General features: G+C 48.0%; 1 pseudogene; it reads right to left on the reverse strand.

Annotated features, from left to right (window-relative positions):
• Positions 1 to 656: 656 nt before the first annotated feature.
• On the reverse strand, positions 657 to 726 carry LOC114638206 (annotated as a pseudogene).
• Positions 727 to 19491: the final 18765 nt, after the last annotated feature.

The following is a 19491-nucleotide window of genomic DNA, read 5'->3' on the forward strand; positions in this document are numbered from 1 at the left end:
CTTCTTCTTCTTCTTCTTCTTCTTCTTCTTCTTCTTCTTCTTCTTCTTCTTCTTCTTCTTCTTTTGATTCAGACTGTATGTATCCCAGCTTCCTGGCTGTGACCCTGGGATCTTCTCGAAGGTTACATCTCTAGCTCTCATGTGTTCCTCTCCTGTACGCAACTCTAAGCTGACCTCTCCTTTCTCAGAGTGCTCGCCCAGGCAGGCATGGAACCGAGAGTCTCCTGACGGCTTACGGAGTCTAGGTTTACTCTAATGTCAGCAATTCTCATGGGAGCTGAAGTGGCTTTGCTCTCCCCTGAGGATTTGCCTAGTGCTGCCTCTTGGCTTGCAGAGAGCCAAAGACAAATCCTAGTGACTTCAGCTAGAAACACTGCACTGTGCACCCAGTCAGCCATTTTCATGCTGGTTACTCTCTGGATTCTCATTGGTCAAGGTGGCTGATGGTGATGCTGAGACTGAAGAATTGGGCCCCAGAACCCACAGGGTGGAAGAAAAGAGCCCAACTCCTGAAGTTTATCCTGTGACCTCTACACATGTGCCACAGAGTACATTCATGTGTGTGGTCATGTGTATGTGTATCCTTGCACAATGTGTAACTCTTCTGACAATGTCAGTGAGGTCACAGAAGAGGCATTGGGTAAGCTATAAAGTTTTTTCTCAGGGGCCATGCTAATCTTCTCTGTATCATTCTAATTTTAATGTATGTGCTGCCAAAGTGAGCACAGCTATAAAGTCCTTTACCTAGGACAATGCTCTCCTAGGCTAGATATCACAGGACAGGGGGTTGAATGCAGATCCTCTCAGCAGACTAGCTTCCTCTCTGTCTCGTATAAACTGCTGTGGTTGTGGTCACAGCGATAGAAAAGTTGAATACAGATCCTCTCACATAGCTGGGAAAGAGTGGGAGGATGCCTGCTGTCTCTGGCTGCCTACCAGGCTCCCTGGAGGCTCCTCATGGTGTATCCTGGCTGCAGGAGAAGAGTTTGCCCACTGTATGCAGCAAATCTGCCTCAGGGCAGGATTCCTGGCATCTCTGTCTCTTCCCAGCCATTCTCAGATGAAAGTGTGTACCTAGGAGGACAGAAGTCCTGGCCAGGGCTATGTCCATAGCAGACAGATGCCTGGTAAGTGCCTAGGAGTCTGAGTGTGAGGGCTTCTTTAAGAGGGGGGGGGAGATGAAGTCCAAGGTTTCCCCTCCCTTCCTTTCCTTGATGTCCTCCTGGGTCTTCAGCTCAGCATCAGGGCAGGTGGCACTGCCTATCCACCGCAGGGTTGGGAAGGTCACCACAGTCCCCCAGTGCCCCTGACACTGTGCCAGCTTCAACATCTGCCATACTGAGTCTCAGCTACTTTAAACTGCCCTCTGCCTGTCCCCATCCCAACATATGCGCAGATATAAACATGTGTACAGGTATACACACATACACCCACAAATTCACTCATACACAAACCCACATGCATACACACATGCACATGTATGTATACAGACATACATGGATGCATGTGTGAGACAAAGACAAGGAGCTAACAGATGATACAGGGTGATGACCAGCCACCACTCCCCAACCCTCAGGCACACACCCCTCCCTGGCAGCTAACAGGCTCAGAAACAGGGCAGAGGAACTGGCTGTCTTCCTGTGCCTTGGCGTGACCGTGGCCACACTAAAGGTAGCAGCGTGACGGGAATGGCCACATGGGTGATGCAGGCAGAATTATGGCTCCTCATTGGTCTTATTTATGGCCTTAATGTCTCTGTTCCTGCCTTACTGCCCAGGGCTTGGGCAGAGGGAGGGAGCCCCAGCCTGCCTGGCCCGGGGTGACCTTGAAGGCAGCATGCAGCTTTTCTGTCCCAGTAGTTTCCACAGTAGGGCTGGGCTTGGGACTAGAGACTAGGGTTATCATACTCCATCCAGCTGCCCCAGTGCTGAAGTCATGTCCCTTAGACGCCTGAGCCATTTATTTTACTCAGAAAGCAGAAACAGGATGGGGGAAAGAAGCGTTTATCAAAACCTCTGTGCCAAGAAGCGCATGCACCTAATGGCTTTTAATCAACACAGACGTTCTGTCTGGAAATCCTATCTCCGTGTTAGAAATGAGGGCTTTGCAACTTGGAGAGGTTAATTAATGGGTCTAAAGTCATACATCAAGTAAAACATAGACTTCTTTTCCCTCTAAACCTCCACGCTCCAGTATCCCCTGCTTGCATATTGTCCTTCCATTCCCCAACGTTCTCTGCAGAGCAGAGGTTCATGTCTTGAGTCATGAGGTCACACAAGGCCAGGTAACTGTTCCTGCTGTGCCAATATCTTGGAGAGCTAAAGTCTCTTCCTCTTTACACCCAGGTTTTCCCATCTATAGAGTGTATATAATAATGTCCTCCTGCACCCTGTGATTTAGGCAGGCGAGGTGCTGGGTATGGAGGCCTTTAAGCAGGCCATGCCTGAGCTGGTAGAGCTCTGATACAATGGGAAGCCAGGAGAGGGTTAAAGAGAAAGGATCTGCTCTTGTCCTGGTGGTAACAGCACCTTCAGGCCAGCTTTACCTGTTTACAGCCCATTACAAGCCATTATTGCCGAGTCTAGGGCAGAGGCACAGCCTTGACCTTGGTGCGTGCCTGACAGCAGCAAGCTGTAATCTGGGCAGTGGGAGTCATTTCAGCAGCACTAAAAGGGTCACTGGGACTGAGGGCCTCTTTCAGGCCCTGTTTGTCCCAGCTTCCAGTCCAGGCTTGGGTCCCAGCCTCTCAGGTAGCCTCCAGATCAGCACCTACAGTTCATAGCTTTGGCTGGTTAACAACAATGGGGGAAGAACTGTCAGGAGCCAGGCTGCAGGAGATGGGCCAATCTCCACTCTTTGTTTAGACAGAGAATGGAGCAGGTTCAAAGTGAGGAGAGAGCCAGGCTGGCTCTCCAAGGATTCCAGGCTTTAAGTCGCTCACAGCTGGGATTTCAGTAGTGATGGAAGGGGTGTAGGCTGTAGGGTTTTATATGGTACTGAGTAGGTAATGCCACCTCTGGATGGCAAGAAGAGCAGACCCTGGATGCAGGTGGCTCAAGCTTCTTCCCAAATGATCCCAAAGCAAGAGAGGGAAAGAGAGACATATCTACCTCTCTCTATCTATTCCTTTCCTCTCTATATCTATCTATCCTCTATAATCATATTATATTATAATATGATATTATATATTATGTCATATATATAAAGGGTGAGCTTGGTCTAAGTGTCTGCCCTTGCCTTTGTTGTCTGCTTCTCTTTTCTGGCATTTTATTCCTTTTCTGTAAAGACTTCAGTGCCCCTAGGCCTTCTTCTCATTCCCATTTTTTAAAAAAATTAAGTTTCATTCATACCCAAGTGCAAATGGCTGGCAATAGTTCTAGGTAATAGAACTTTAAGTAGGGGTGGAGATGGAGAGGCAGGTCAATGTTAAGAGCCCTTGCCAGTCTTGCAGAGGACTGTAACTTTAGTTTTTTAAAACCCTACTTTAATGACGGTTCTTAAATACTTTAACTTCCCTTGTAGCCCACCACCCACCGGAGGTAGTGGAAAAGAAAGGTTTGAGGGAGGGAGAAGGGAGTAGATCTGTTTAGAAAGGCTCTTTGGAGCAACTCCCATCTGTGTTGTCCGGAAATCAGCAGTTCAGTTCACAGGTTAGCAGGCAGTGGCAGTTCGATCCACTAGAAAAGGGGGTGCACAGTTAGCTGTACCAGCAAGCCAAGCTGTCTTTGTCACTCTATGGAGTCCTATTTATACCCTTCAAACATCATGTGTCCTCCACAGGTCTTGCCTCAGGTCACGCATCCAATCAGCCTGATTCCGCAGAGTCCTGACAAACAGAGCTCAACTACATACACAGTGTAAGGCAGACCAATATATGTGTGCTGTTAGCAAAGAATCTTTTATCACGTGTCCTTTCATATGCTTGCTTTAGTAGAACATCCTCTCTCCTGTGTCTGCTTCAGTGAAATGTTCCTTCGAGAGTCTGCCTTAGCCTTTCACCTGTGTCTACTTCAGGAAAACACTCCTTTATAGGTTTGCCTCAGCAAAACACCATCTAACACAACTGACTCTCCAAAGAACCCTTAAATTTTTACTTCAAAGGACCCAGATTCAATTCCCAGTTTCTATTTTGAGTAGGTCACAACTACCTGGAACTCCAATTCGACAGGATCTGATGACCTCTTCTGGTTTCCTCAACCACTCACCCCACACGCATGTACACAAATAAAAGTAAAAATAAATCCTTCTTTAATAAAGAAAGGCATAAGCCAGGCAGCACTTAGGAGATGGAGGCAGGCAGATCTCCAAGTTGGAGGCCAGCTAGTCTATAGAGCAAATTCCAGGACATCCAGGGCTACAAAGAGAAACCTTGTTTCAAAATTACAAAAAAAAGAAAGAAGTAGGAAGACAGCCAGCCACACACACACCCTTCCCAATCTAAACTCGAGTCCTTCCACTGGTGGTGGCATTGCTCATGTCTTCACTGAAGTCTCCTTTCAGGAACCCCTTAAACCTTCCAAGGTATTGTGGATGAAAATGGTGCCAAAAGGCTCATATGTTTGAATGCCTTGTCCTGAGTTGGTGGAACTGTTTGGGAAAGATTAGGAGGTGTGGCCTTGTTGGAGGCAGTGTCTCAATTGGGAAAGAGCCTTGAGGTTTCAGAAGACTCACTGATGTGAGTCCCAATGTGCTCTCTGACCTTCTGCTTGTAGTTTGGGCTGCAAACTCTGAGCTGTTCCTGTCACTGTGTCTTTGCTGGTTCATGGACTTGACCCTATGAAAACATAAGCTCGATTAAACGCTTCCTTTTATAAGTCGCTTTTTGTTGTGAGGTTTCATTACAGCAATGAAAAGTAGCTAAGACACATCCCCAGCTGACCTCCCTCCCCTGTTACACGCCCTTTTAGAAATGAGCTACTTTTCTTCAGAGACCTCTGTCACTGAAGCCTATATACTGATGAGCAACTGTCACTCTCCATTAGACTATCAGGTGCCTAAGAGCACCTGTCTCCAGGGTCCCTCCAGGGCACAGAGAGTTCTTGGGACATAGTACATACTCAGCAAACATCTTTTGAATGAATAATGAGATTCTTTGATGGCTGAAGCTTGAGGGGACCACAGTCTGGAGCCTGACTTCCTTGGAGACAAACAACTCAGCCTCTTTGAAAACAGGCACTCTGCCATGGATTGAGATGGCACCACACCCAGACACTTTTGTCCAGCAGAGGTACTCCATTCCCTGAGCTCTCAACAGCCACACCTTTCTCTGAGAGGAGGCCTGTGTTGGCCAGGATCATTTCTCAAAGATGATTCCCTTCTTCCCACCATGCAACAGTCCACAGATGAACAGGCAATGGTGGGGTATTCCAGGTGAGCCCCTTGTGGCAAGGCAGGGTCAGTTCTGGGGTGCAGTCAGGGATAGACTCCCCTGGAATCTATCCTATCTCCTCCTTGCCCTCTGTGTCTTCCTCTCCTGTTGTGCAGAACTTCTTAGTGCTCCTCAATGAGTCTTAGATGCAGCATCCCTCCCAGGTTCTTCTTCTGGGATGAGATCAAAGACAGTCCTTCTCAAGCCTCCTGTGTACCCTAGGTATATAATCTTGCCCCACCGAGGAACTAATTGATTTCCTACAGTGTTCCAGAAGCCATGCTGGATGCTTCGTATCTATTATCTTCCCTAATAGAGGAGGAAAGAAATGAGGGTCAGAAAGTATACAACACTTGCTCAGGGCCACACAATTGATAAACAGTAAATCAGGGACTTGATCCTGGTTCTGGCAGTGATAGTAGCCTAGCACTACCACTAGTAATCATTGCTGTAACAGTATATGCCAAGAGTTTGGCATTATCAGGAAATAGGCAGATTAAGACAATCTTCTCACAGGAGAAAGGTTCCAGTCTTGAAGTCTCCAGTAATAGATAAGAGCAAAGAGGAGAGGTGGGCATGCAAGGGAAGGGTCGAGCTTGTGCAAGCAGGGCAGCAGTAGCATGCTCCTGTGGCTGAAACACATCCTTCTTGTAGGCTCGGACTGCCAAGGTCAAGGAGACAGGCTTTGTCCTACAGGAAGCTGAACTCCATGGTTGGCTTTAGGGACAAGAAGGACGTCCACATTTCTGTTTAGAGCCATGACTTCAGTGGACAGACTGGAGGAAGGACTTGAGAGGGAAGTGTTTCGTGGGAAGAGGGTACGAGCCTGCATTAAAGCTGAGGGTGGGATAATAAAAAAAAAAAAGTGAGAAATTCAAGAGCCAGAGTGACTTGGGAAAGGAAAACACTGGTCTTGGAGCACTGCACGTGGTCATGAGAGAGGAAAAGGCTGGGATGCTTCCAAGTGTTGGCCATTAGTTTTGTCTCCTGTCAGACTGAGAAGACCGACATGTTTGAGTATTTGAACCTAGATTCTATTTGGATGCACTGAACTTTCTCCAGGGGGCGCTGTCGAAGAGGCAGTGGACAAGTGGTCCCTTCTCTCCTGGAACTCAGAGTCAGGTGGGAGGTGGTTTTGTATTGAAGACTCTGATTGGCTCTTTGTGACATCATAGAAACGAGGCTAGGAGCAGTACCCTCGACCGTTAAAACATCGAGGATAACTTAGTCCGGTTTTTTCATGTTGAACTCGCTGTCCTGAGTGAGTTTACAAAACTGCATTCTTTCAAACTGAATTCTTCGGACTTTTCCTCAAATTCTTTGGGATTGTGAGCTTCTTGCTTCCTTCATGCCTGGCCTTTATCCACTCCACCCCATCCTTTCCATTAAAAAAAAAAAAGGAAAAAGGAAAAAGAAATGAGGGGTGGGGGCAGATGATTTGGGAGCTCCAAACCTCCAAATGGGGAGGTTATATTCTCGAGACAGTGGCATCCATCACCACATTTCCGTTATTAAGTAACGCGGCACTGTGCGGGACTGCTTTCGCACCTTATCTGAACCTACCAGCTGTGCCCTAAATTCCAGCCGTGGCGCCTGTCTGCGGGAATTCAGTTGCCTGTGTTTAAAATGAGTGTTAGCATCTATCATTTCCCCACACCAAATGGTTTTGTGTCGGTGGTTGGCAGCGCTAATCTGTCACCAGGGTACTCCACTGACCGGCTCAATACCTTCTTCGTCACTGTTGTGGTGGGGAGGGACCTGTGCCCCTCAGAATGGGGGGAAATGTCACTGTGAGAACAATTGCAACATTTGGGACTCTTTTATTAAAAAGGAAAAAAAGAGGAGGGAACCATCTGCGTCGGCTGCCCATTCAGATTTGCCATCCCACTGATCCCGGGCAGCAAGAATCCTCCAACAGCCGGCCCTAGGTTAGAATGGAAGTTGGCCAGTCTGTTGGGGAGCCCCGCAGTTCGAGCGCTATCCGTGGTGCTGACATGCCTTGGCTGCCTTCATTTCTCAAGGGCTGAAAACACATCCCAAAGGTTTGCCCCAAAGACCCTTTGGCCACCTGTGCTGGAGAGTCAACCTCTTTTGGGTCTCAGAAACCTACATAATATATATTTTAAAAATCTCATGGACACTATACTTAAGAGGAGGGGACAAAAAAAAAACCTTAAAAACTCAAATTATGAGACAGGTGGTGGCGGTACATACCTTTAATTTTAGCCCTATGGAGTCCAAGGCAAGTAGGTCTCTATGAGTTTGAGGCCACTCTGGCCTATAGAGTGAGTTCCAGAACAGCCATGGCTACACAAAGAAACCCCGTCTTCCAAAACAAATGAAAAAAAAATGTGCATTTTAGTACCAAAACTAGTGTAGTATTTCCTGGGATTTCTAAACTCCTGGTTAAGAATCTCAGACATAGCTAGATGTCATGTTGGTACACATCTGTCACATCTGTAATCCCAGAACTTGGAAGGCTGATGTCAGAGGATTGTAAGTTCTAGGTTAGCCTGGGTTCCAAAGCAAAAGTCTCTTTGAGAACTAAAATAATCAGCTGCAAATCAACCTCAAAAACAAAAACAAAACCAGCCTCCTGGAGAAGAGCTGTTTGTCAAAATCTTGAGAGTAAATGGGTGGGATGTGGAGGAGAGGATGAAGGAGGAAAGTCAGGGAGATGCAGTTCTAATAGAAAGGGAGGGAGAACCAAAAGGGTCTGAGTCTGAGTTATCTCCACAACACAGTTATCAGTTGCCTGCTTGGTAGCAGTTGATACTCTTTCCGAAACTGTTTTCTTCATTTGTAAAACTGGATGATACTACGTAGTCTGTAGGAGTGCAAGAGGGATTAGTGTTAATGGGACAAACGTGCTGTAGTGGATGCTGCCCTGCACGTGCAGACCTCCCTTCAGAGCTAAAGGATTTGTTTCACCAGCTATCAGGGGTGTCCCTGGCAAGAGGAGCCATCAGCCTGTCAGTGCCTGAGGGAGCTACCGGAGCTGAAGAGTGCAGTTTCACTCTTGGTAACAACTCTCCTGATTACCAAGACAGTGTAACACACACCCCCATGCCTCCCTCCCCCCTAGTAATCCTGCCAGCCTAGAATTGCTCAAAAGCAATCACAGGGCTGTCCAGGCTCTGTTTTTTGGTCCTATCTCTAGCCTCTCCCTAAGCATGCAGTCTGACAAGTGCCCTCCACAGTGGCATCTCCACAGTTACCTTCTCCAATACCGGATAAAAAGGTTCTTTTGGCTAGAAGGCTCGGGTGACTTCCTCTACTGGGCTTTGTTATGTAGTGTAGGGTATGCTGCTTGTGTCTCCCTGGCAGTGCTTTTCTGTCTGAGAGTAACCCCTTCCAGGCCCCTCTGCTCTTGAGTTAGCATCATTAGTTCAGTCTGCCCCTCGTCTCCAGGCAATAGAGTGTTTGAAGTTGGCTAGACAGAGTTGCCTGGATGACTTGGCAAGGTACTGTCCCATTCCTGATTACCCTGAAATGCCTCTTTGTGGGTGTCTTGATCTGTAAGAGATGCACCAGTTGCCTTGGCAGTATCTGCAGCTCAGGTACTCCATCTTTAGCCAGGGGTTGCTAAGTGCGTGCAGCAGGAGGGCTCTGGGCTCTGGGGAAATGGCATCCAACCTGTCTTGAGAGGCTCCAGGAACAGGTGTATTCACTCATTAAGGCAGCCTTGCAACTGTATTTATGGATCTAGATTTCATGTTGTGCCCTGGGGAGACAATGATGACAAAGAGAGATGTGTTTCCTTCACTAAGAAGATGATGCCTCAGGCTTCCCTGACAGTTGGTCCCTCCCGGGGTTCAGCTCCCTATGGTTGCCAGGAGACCACTTCCTTCTGCCAGTCACGGTGTCCTCATTTAGACTCAATATGTGGCGCTTGCCCACTCCACATAGCTCTAACCTGACCTTTGAAGGTCCGCCCACCCACCAGGCCTTACACACCCTTCAGCTTCTTCTTAGTTTCAAATTAGTTTCATATCAGGTCAGCTTCAAGCTGAAGTAGAGAGGCCAAGGTGCAGGTGAGGGAGATGGCTCAGTGGGTAGGGGTACCCAAGTGAAAGCAGAAGGACCTGAGTCTGAATGTCCAATACCCAATATAGACCTATATACACACGCTCATGTAAATGAGAATAAACTAAGGTATAAAATGATGGAAGAAATCATCTGTCATTCGCCTGTCATTCACATGTGGACATGTTGGCATATACACCTACACATACTGGTGCACTGATGCCACACATGCATGCGTGTGTTCATCCACTTGAATTCTTCCATTGCCAAACGATGCTCGCCCTTGACCTTTGCCCACCCTCCAGGCCTAAGCCCATCACAAGGTGGAAACTCTTTCCTCTACATAGGGTTGTGTTGCTATGCTCAGTACCCCTCGCCAAGCAGAAAGCCTACTTCCAACCAAGACTACTGGAAAACAGGCATAAAGTGGAGAAACAATGTGGCCAAAGTCATGCTACTCTCCTGAGGAGCAATTTCTGCTACTGAGAGGGAAAGGGAGGGCTGAAGAGATGGCTCATTGGGTAAAAGTGCTTGCCACTCAGGTGTGAGGACCAGAGTTTGGATCCCCAGCACCTACATAAATGCTAGGTGTGCCTGAAATCCTAGTTTACTGGAGACAAAGATGGAATTTCTGGAGAAAGCTGGCTACCTGTATAGTTGCTTTCTGGGTGCACAGTGTATCTGCACATGCAGAGAGGACCACAGACATGCAAATGTAAACACACATATATCATATACTGCCAATCACACACACACACACACACACACAAGTTAGTAAAGTGAGAGACTGGTAGGTGTAAATACATAGGTGGGAAGGATGGAAGAAAAGAAGAGAGGGAGGAAGACTGGAAGGTGAACAGGGTGAGGGTGGGGAGGAAATGCTAGCAGGGAGTGAGGGGAGGAGGGAAGAGTGGAGGGGGGAGGGAGAGGAGGGGAGAGGAGAGAGGGAGGAAAGGGAGGGAGGGAGGGAAGGAAGGAAGGAAGGAAGGAAGGAAGGAAGGAAGGAAGGAAGGAGGCAGAGAAAGAAGAGAGGGAGGTGAGATAGAAAGGGGGTGTCTGGCCCCCAACATCTTTTTGCTTTCCTAACACATTTCTCTTTCAACCGACCTTAGAAGAGTCTATTTGTGTTGAGATTTTAAATTGAGAAGTTCCCCTCCCTTGTTTTTTTTTTTTTTTTTTTTTTTCAAAAAACATCCCCATGCTGTTAGACTGGTTCTAGATTAATTTCTATTCATGCCAGTGGCTTCAGTATTTATTCTCCTCCAAAATCACTGAGTTGGAAGGGACAGAGTGAAAGTCATTTGGCTTTGTGTTTATTTGCGTTCCAAGCCTGTGCCCAGAGAGCGAGATGGGGTGGGGGGGGGAGCAGACGCCGTTGTAGGCAGGAGGGAGTGATTGCTGGAGCCTGACTCTTGCTCAAATCCTGTGAAGAGCAGGGCACTGGTGGACAGGCCAGAGCCACAAGTCCCTGGGACTCAGCCAGTCAGTATTCCGGATGGATGCTGAAGCTTCTAGTAAACTCAGTGGGAGTGTTGCCAAGACATCCAGCCTGGGTCTGGGGGTCCAGCCGTCTTCACTGTTTAATGCCTGCAGAACCCAACAAGCATCCCTTTGTTCTCTGAGCCTCATTGGCTCTCCTCTGCAACATGAGATCAGCAGAGGTGACATTCCAGGCAGAGTGTGGCACAGTGTTTGGGAGTTGAGTAAATTGAAATCCTGCACAGGAACAGGAAATTTGCAAGCAGAAGAAACACAAAGAGGGCTCTGGAAACAGGGACACCTACATGCAAATATATTAATTCTCTCCACAATGTGTGCCTGCCTGTGCAACCTTGGTTCAGCAGACTTACTCCTCTGAGCCCATATTTACGAGTATTCCAGGCATAGATGATACGGTGGCACTTCCTAGTGTCGTGGGGGAAGAGTAAACCAGAATAACCATGCACAGGGAATCAACATGTTGCCTGGTATGCAGTAAGAGCTCAATGGGTGCTCATTGGAAACAAAGCATATAGGCAGGCACTCGAAAAGCAGAGAGATGGAGAGTCTGGGATACCGGCACAAAGGACGGAGAAAGGAACTGAAGGAATGGGTAGGTAGGACACTGGAACTGGAAACACGAGAGTAGCGGTGGGAGCTGAGCTGCAGATGAGGGCAGAGAAGCCCCTCACAGACCTTGTATGGCAGTCTAGGGAGTTTTGACTTTTCTCTGAAAAAGGGAAAAGCTGCTGAGGGTTCAAGCGAGAGGAACATGGTCTCGTGACCACACGGTTAACTTGACAGGACCTGGAGTCCCCTAGGAAAAGGACTTTGGTCATGGCCATGAGGGATTATCTAGATGAGGTTAGCCTCTGGGCATGCTTGTGAGGGAGTATCTAAATTAGGTTGAGATGGAGTCTTAGTTTCCTTCCCGGTTGCTTTGACAACTTAAGGGAGAAAGGGCTTATTTGGTTTGTAATTCCAGGTTATGGTCCATCATTGTGGAGATGTCAAGGTAACAGGAACTTGAAGCACAGGTCACATCCTCAGTTCAAGAGCAAAGAGAGAGAATGAATAAAGCATGCTAGTGCTCAGCTTGTGTCCGTTCTTCTTTAGAATTTCCTTCCTAAGGATTGGTGCTACCCACAGTGGATAGGTTTTCCCACCTCAGTTAACATAATCAAGATAATCCCCACAGACCAATCTGACCTAGGCAATTTCTCCTGGAGCCTGTCTTCCCAGGTGTGCCTAAATTGTGTCACTTTAACAGTCAAAACTAGCCATCACAGGTAGGAAGACCCTGTGGGTAGCATCAGTCTAGAAGCTAGAATCCAGAACTGAAAAGGAGAAAGCAAACTGAAAAACAAATCCATCCTCCTTAAGCTGGGATGCATCTTGTCGTCGCAATGATCCAGAGTAACCATGTACTGGGACAAACTGAGCCCACAGAGCTCAGGAGGAAAGTGAGTGAACTGGCGTTGGTAAATGGATAGAAAACAAGCCCAGGCCCCTATAGGGAAGGGCTTGCCTGCACCCTGTGGCGAGGCCTCCGGAGAAACAAGATAGAATCCTGGCTTCCCTCTTTCTTCTCAAGTCCCAGAGTCCTGGTGCCATGTGACCATGCCTCAAGTGCTATACACAGAACAGCCAGGATAATTAGAACTAAACAAGTACTGGGCTGGCTGGCTAGTGTGCAGTGCAGCTGGGTGGCTTCCCTGGGCATCTCCTGCCCCTCCTCTTCCTCCTCCCCTTCTTCCTCTACTCTTCCTCCTCATGCACAGACCAAGCTAGAAATGACTGCATAAGGACCAGACTGAAGATCAAGGCTAGCACCAACCATGCAAGTCCTTCCCAGCCCCTCCTGACCACACCTATACTATCTCAGCATCTGACAGGAAAGTCACACAGTCAGGCAATGCCAATCCTAGTCAGGGTGGGTAGGCTCTAAGGGCCTTGAACTAGAAAGGGAACATGGAATAGTCCAGCCAGAGATCCTGAGGCTCCGGGCCCTCTTTCAGGTGCTCTCTTGTTTCCTCTGTTATGGCCCCATGAATCCCATGAAGGCGTGGGTGAAGGCAACCAGCAACAGGGACCACGTCACACGCTGAGGAAGCACATTGTCCTGCCCAAACTCTCATAATCCCACTGTCTCCCCAGCGTCGTCCTTTTCTTTACTACCTCAAAACAGCAAGCTCCCTGCATACTTCCCCACCTCGGGCCCTTCTGTATGCTGGCTCTCTCTCTTCACCACCTGTCTCTATGGAGACTCTCTCCCTGACAACTCCATCGGAGTCTTCCATCATCCAGTCTCTGAAGCTTGTTCATTTCCTTTATAGCTCCTATCGTTGTTTGAAACTGAGTTAATTGGTTTGATTCATGCCTATCTCTTTCTCTCTCAAGACTTTCAGTTCAGCAAGGGAATTTAGGCCTAATGAGTTGAATCAAGTTTTCCATGTAGAAGATAGCCAGTAAATATTTATAGGAAGACACAGAGAAAGGAAAAAAAAAGAATGGGGAAGGAAGGAAAAAGGGGAGGAAGGAAGAGAAGGAGGGAGGGAGGGAAGGAAGGACAGAGGGAAGGAGGGAGGGAGGGAGGGAGGGAGGGAGGGAGGGAGGGAGGGAGGGAGGGAGGGAAGGAGGAAAGAAAAGATGAGTCTGATAATAGAGAAGCGGCTAGGAAAGAGGTTGTGTCAGAACACAAGGGTCTGCCCACTCACTGAAGTCCCTGGCCCGAAAGACTAGGAAGCCATGACATAAACCCAGACCTAGAGCCTGGCTTAGTGGCACGTGCCTAGCATCCCAACTGTCAGAGAGCTGAGGCAGAAGAATTAAAACTTTGAGGTTTGAGGTCAGTCTGGGCTACATAAGACACACTGCTTCAAAACAAACAGCACAAGCTTATCCTCCCCTCCTCCTCCTCCCTGTCCTGCCCTCCAGACTGCTAAGTGCCCCAAACAACCCTAAACACATTCTGCACACAGCTAAGCAAGTGCTCAAGTTGAGAACAGGAGAGTGATTCCGAAGGTACCAGGGCTTCCTCCATATCCCCAGAGGTGACCCAAACAGCAGGTGGCTTCTGTGCTTTTTCGGGTACACGTGTATGCCTCTCCTCTGAAACATAGGCCCAACTGTGTTTTCAGACAAAGAGTATCGTTCTCTGTGTGTCTTTGTGTTGCTTGCGTCTCTGGCAGCTTCACCCCAGCAGCTCCATCCCAGCATCTTCACTGCTGTACATTCTTTCTTCTTCCTCCCCACCCTCTCCCCTCCCTCCCTCCTTCCCTCCCTCTCTTCCTTCCTTGCTCCCTCCCTTCTTTCCTTTCTAGTAGATTCCTATGCTATTCAATATATTCAATATATTATCCACTGTCACTGTCAGCTCATCTTGAAATTTATACTGCCCCAGGTCTGGCTCCCCTTAAAACTAGATCTCCCATTCCTTTCATAGAAAATGGTATCTAAACCCCAATATTTGGGCAGGTGGGATGGCCCAGCAAATGCAGGTACTGGTGACCTGAGTTCAGTTCCAGGAACCCATGTAAGATGAATGGAGAGCTACATGCTACAAAGTTGCCTTTTTAAAATTTTATTTATTTATTTATTTATTTATTTATTTTATGTATAGGAGTTACATTGTCGCTGTCTTCAGACACAATAGAAGAAGGCATCAGATCCATTACACATGGTCGTGAGCCACCATATGGTTGCTGGGAATTGAACTCAGGACCTCTGGAAGAGCAGTCAGTGATCTTAACCACTGAGCCATCTCTCCAGCCCACAAAGTTGTCTTTTGATCTTCACATGTGTGCCAAGGTGTGCCATGGTCTCTCTCTCTCTCTCTCTCTCTCTCTCTCTCTCTCTCTCTCACACACACACACACACACACACACACACACACACACACGATTCCTTTTTAAATAAACCACCAGAATTTGGATACATAGGGTGATACTTCTGAGCGGGTATCATTGTTTGCTAGCTAGCCCTCTAAGCAGACAGGAAATGTATGCATAAACGCAAGCATACATACACCTAGAACACGCTTCCCTATACCCTCAGCCCATCAACACCCCCAGTTCCAATCAAGCGCACTCGTAGCTTGGCAGAGCAGCTCCTATGGCCCCACATGTACCACTTTGCTCAGCTCCTTCTGCACTAGCAATCCTCAGCCACTGCCTCCTGGGCCCTGCTGCTGCTGCTGCTGCTGGCTCGCCAGCCACTCTGCTGCAGGCTGGGCCCACTTTGCCTCCTTAATCTTTGCCATCACTGATTCCTTCAAAGAAGGGAAGAGAAGGGAGGAAAGGAGAGAGAAAAGAAGTGGGAAGAGGAAAAGGAGAAAAGGAAGCTCCCTCCCTTCTCACAGGAGCTCACTCCAGCCTCAAGCCCTCATCAGCCCAAACAACACGTTGCCTTGGTCAAAATCATCGATGATTATGCCACAGAACCCAAGTCCCCGTTATCCTTGTTTCTCTGCAGCACTGCCAGCCTCTCCATCACTTCCATCCTTCTGGATTCCCCATTTGAAATGCAACTCTAAACCTCTGAAGCAGGACTACCCAGGATGGGCTGCCAGAGAGAATGCGGATGCTCAGTTGAATCTGAGTGTCAGGTAAACAGCATACGATTTTATTGTAAGTCTGTCCTGAGGGATGTCAGGGATGGAGCTGCACTAAAAAAGAAAAAAGAAAAGAAAAACACAGTAAAATTTTTGTTATTCTTTATCTGAAATCCAAATTTAACCTGTCATTTTATCTGGGAAATCTGATGCTCATTTTCCAGGGCTCCCATCACTGAGTTCTTGCCTTTGGACCTGTGGTTCTCATCTGTCACCCCTCTACCTTGATACCTTCCCGCTTTCCTCCTTAGTGATGCAGCTACAGCTGCCCTGGCCTCCCTAAAAGGCCGGCCCCTTCCCCATCACCGCTCTCAGGATCTGAGAGTGCATTTCTTTCAGAAGTAGCCGCCTCTGTCTACCCAGTTCCTTTTTTTTCCTGTGGGTCTCTGTCCCCCTTTCCTGCTTTATTCTCCTCCTTGGGCCTCAGTATTTTCTAATATGTGATTCACAGATGTTCTTCAACTTAGGAAGAACATAGTGGTGTTGCCACTCCTATAAGCCAATAATAATAATAATAATAATAATAATAATAACCCATCCTATGTCAGAAGTGTGTTCTTGACTAGCCTGCAGAACTCCCTGTCTTGAATGTGCTCATGGCTTCACTCACCTACGATTGGCTATCACAAGACAATGCTGTATCACCTCTGCTAAACTGGAGGGGGGGAGGGATTAAAATTCAGTAAGCTAGTTAAAAATAAAATCTGGGGGCTGAGGAGATGAGTCGGTAGACAAGGTGTTTGCATTGGTAGCACGGGACCAGAATTCAGATCCCTAGAACTCATGTAAGAAACCAAGTTGGGTATGGCAGTCACTGTAATCCCAGCACGTGATAGGCAGAGACAGGGGATCCTTGGAGTAAATTAGCTGGCTAGCCGACCTCTGAGTTCAAATGAGAGACCCTGCCTCAAGAATAAAAGTGTAGATCAATAGAATGAAACACAAGAAATCCAACTCCAGGCCTTCACACATGCATGCACACACACACAGATGTGAGTAAGCATATAAACGCATACATACACACATGTGCAAAAACTAGATAAAGGGGAAAAGTGGCAACTAGGCCCTGGCATGTGTGGCTGTTTGTATTTATAAATGGGCCATCCTTTCCCTTGATCAGAATATGGCTTCCCAAAGGCTGGAGCTATTGTCTGGCTTGCCCACTGCCTCACATACAGAGGTGACAGCACAGCCTGGCCCAGAGGAGCAGATCAATCAACACGGGGAGCAAATAGCTTTTCATCTTCTCATCTGTCCAGCGCAAACATGTCCCCCGTCACAGACACGCTGCGATGAGCCCGTGGATTAACAGATCTAAAACTGTCTGTGAAGCAGTGTGGACTGAAAGGGCGGCCCTTGCTTTGGCTGCCGTCCTTCTAGTGGCAACTTCTGGAATTACAGGCATAGCGCTGCCAAGTATGAATCCATGAGTGGGGACCAAGCCCAGCCAGGCCTTTTTAAGATGACAAGCCTACCCAGGACTCCTGAAAGAGCTTCTAAAGAACTCAGTAGTTACCACATGACTCGGAGAGCCAAACCCCAGAAGTGCTCACTTCAGGCCCTCACTCTCTCCTGTACTTGCTGGCTGCTGGTTTTGAATTCTGTCTTGCTGTCTGCCTAGACCTTCATTATCCTCTGCTTGCCACAGAGGGGTAAGTTAAAGTGTCAAGAGCATGTCATTTACAGCATCCTGTTGCTAAGCAACGGACCCAGGTGAGCCCTTGAACTTCTTTCTCAGCAGCTGAAGTGTATCTGGTAGAGTGATGGGGGCCTTGGCTGAGCTATGTTACCACCAGGGACAAGCTGGAGGCCTGATGGCCCTGTCCCTCTTGAGGCTGACTCAGGGCTCTGTGACCTACTGTCCTCAGTCCCCTTAGTTAAATAGCACTGCTTAAGGCCTCCTGGGTATCTGCCCCAGGATGTGCCTTCCTGGATGTGTGTGTGGGGGGGGGTCTGCTCTGCCTTATAAAGCCCCTAGCTGGAGAGAGAGGAAGAGAGAGAGAGAGAGAGAGAGAGAGAGAGAGAGAGAGAGAGAGAGAGAGAGAGAGAGAGAGAGAGCAAAATAGGACATCAGGATTCAGGTGTGGCATCACCTGCAGAAATGAGGCTCCCACTGCCTTCCAGGGGAAATCCCTGGGGAAGACTAAGGTTTGCACTGATGGGCAGGCGCTGGCCAGAGACAGTTTGTATGTGTTGGGGGAAGGGAAGACCCAGGAATGCAACCATCTAGAAGTCAGGAAAGCCTGGCTCCTCCGGCTTGACTGCTCCTCACTCTCAGAAGAGTGGGAGGGTTTGAACTAAAGGCTCCGCCCTCTCCCTGTGGCCTCTGGGACACAGGGCTGGGGATTAAGGATATACCAGCTCCTTAAATAAAGCACAGGTCACAGGTCAGAGTGTGTCCTGGGTTTAGGTGTTTCGGGGTCAAACTTTCACTTGATAGTTTTGAATGTCATTAATATTCAAATACCAAACAAAGCAAGCTGTTTTGGCTTTTTAGCCAGGATCTCCGGTGTGAAGCCTGGGCTGGGCCAAGCATGAATTCCCTCTACGTGCCTCTACCTCCTAAGAGTTAGGATATGACAGTGGTTTACTGTACCAGGCTACCGTAAAGTTTCTTTTAAAGATTCTTTTTTAAAGTGTGTGTGTGAGAGTGTGTGTCTGTGTTTATGTGTGTATGCCACATGTATGCAGGTGTTCTCAGAGGCTAAAAGAGGGTCCCAGGTCTTCTGAAACTGCAGCTACAGGCAGTTGTGAGGGACTGAGAACCAAACTTGGATTTCCTGACTGCTGAGTCATCTCCCCAGCCTCCAAAACAAGTTGTATTAAAAACAAATATATACATATATATATATATATATATATATATATATATATGTATGCATATACACATATATGTGTAGAGAGATATGTATACACATGCATGCACACACACACACACAGGGAGGACATGGCTCATCTGATAGAAGTACTTGGCTCTAAGCCTGGCAACCTGAGTTTGATCCCTAGAACTCACATGGCATTGTTCTCTGACCTCTACACATGCAGTTTGTCACACTTGCGAACACCACACACACACACACACACACACACACACACACACACTCAATATTAAGAAAGAAAATAATAATAAGAAAGGCATCCAGGACTAGATATTACAGCTGAAACCTGGAGAAGCCCCACCACAGAGTAAGGCAGGTCAGGCTTTCTGTGCGGGGGCCACGAAAGGACCACACCATCCACCGCATCTGACACTTGGCTCCTGCCCCATGCACTCTGGCAAGATAATCCCCTGCATTTCACAGTGGGGTCATAGAGGCCAGGAGTGACTTGGCAAATATGTGACTCCCAGAGTGAGACTTAAAGCCTGCGTTCTCACCACAGCCTCTGTCACTTTGTCACATGTTATGTGTAAACTGAGTTTCCACTGGCAGCATCAAGGAGCAGCTGTGAGGTCTGCCAAGCCCTGCTGTGGGACCATAAGCCAGCAGTGTCCTTCTCTGGGCTTTTTTTTTTTTTTTTTTTTTGCCATCTGGGTGATGGGAGAATACCCTGTGAGATGCAGTACATGTCAGGGTCCCCTCTAGCTCTGTATTCTTACAGTATGAGTTTCAGAAACACTTGAGGCTAAGAAGCTGGAAGCAGAGAGGAGGCAGAGACAGGTGCAGCCTCCTGGGCTCATTGATCAGACAGTTGCTCTAACTGCAAGGGCTGCAGGAGTCCAGAAAGGGGCTTGCCATCATGGCCTTGGCCAAGACTGTCTCTTGCTTTGAAGATCTGGCTTTGAGGGTGGAGGAGGTCTGACTCAGGCAGTCTTTTGAGGGCACTTTCTCTTCTGTGCTAGAAAGGCCCTTGTCTGATAGGAAAACTCATCAGCCAGTTCCTGGAACCATAGGTTTCTAGGACATGGGGTTGAGAAAATGGAGTGGTACTGGGCAAGCTGACATCGGGGAGTCTTGTGGCCTTCCCTCATGCCTGCTCAGACAGCTTGACGTGTTTCAAGTGAGAA

This window comes from Grammomys surdaster, unplaced genomic scaffold (assembly GCF_004785775.1).
Source record: "Grammomys surdaster isolate TR1022 unplaced genomic scaffold, NIH_TR_1.0 125561, whole genome shotgun sequence".
Classification (NCBI taxonomy): domain Eukaryota; kingdom Metazoa; phylum Chordata; class Mammalia; order Rodentia; family Muridae; genus Grammomys; species Grammomys surdaster.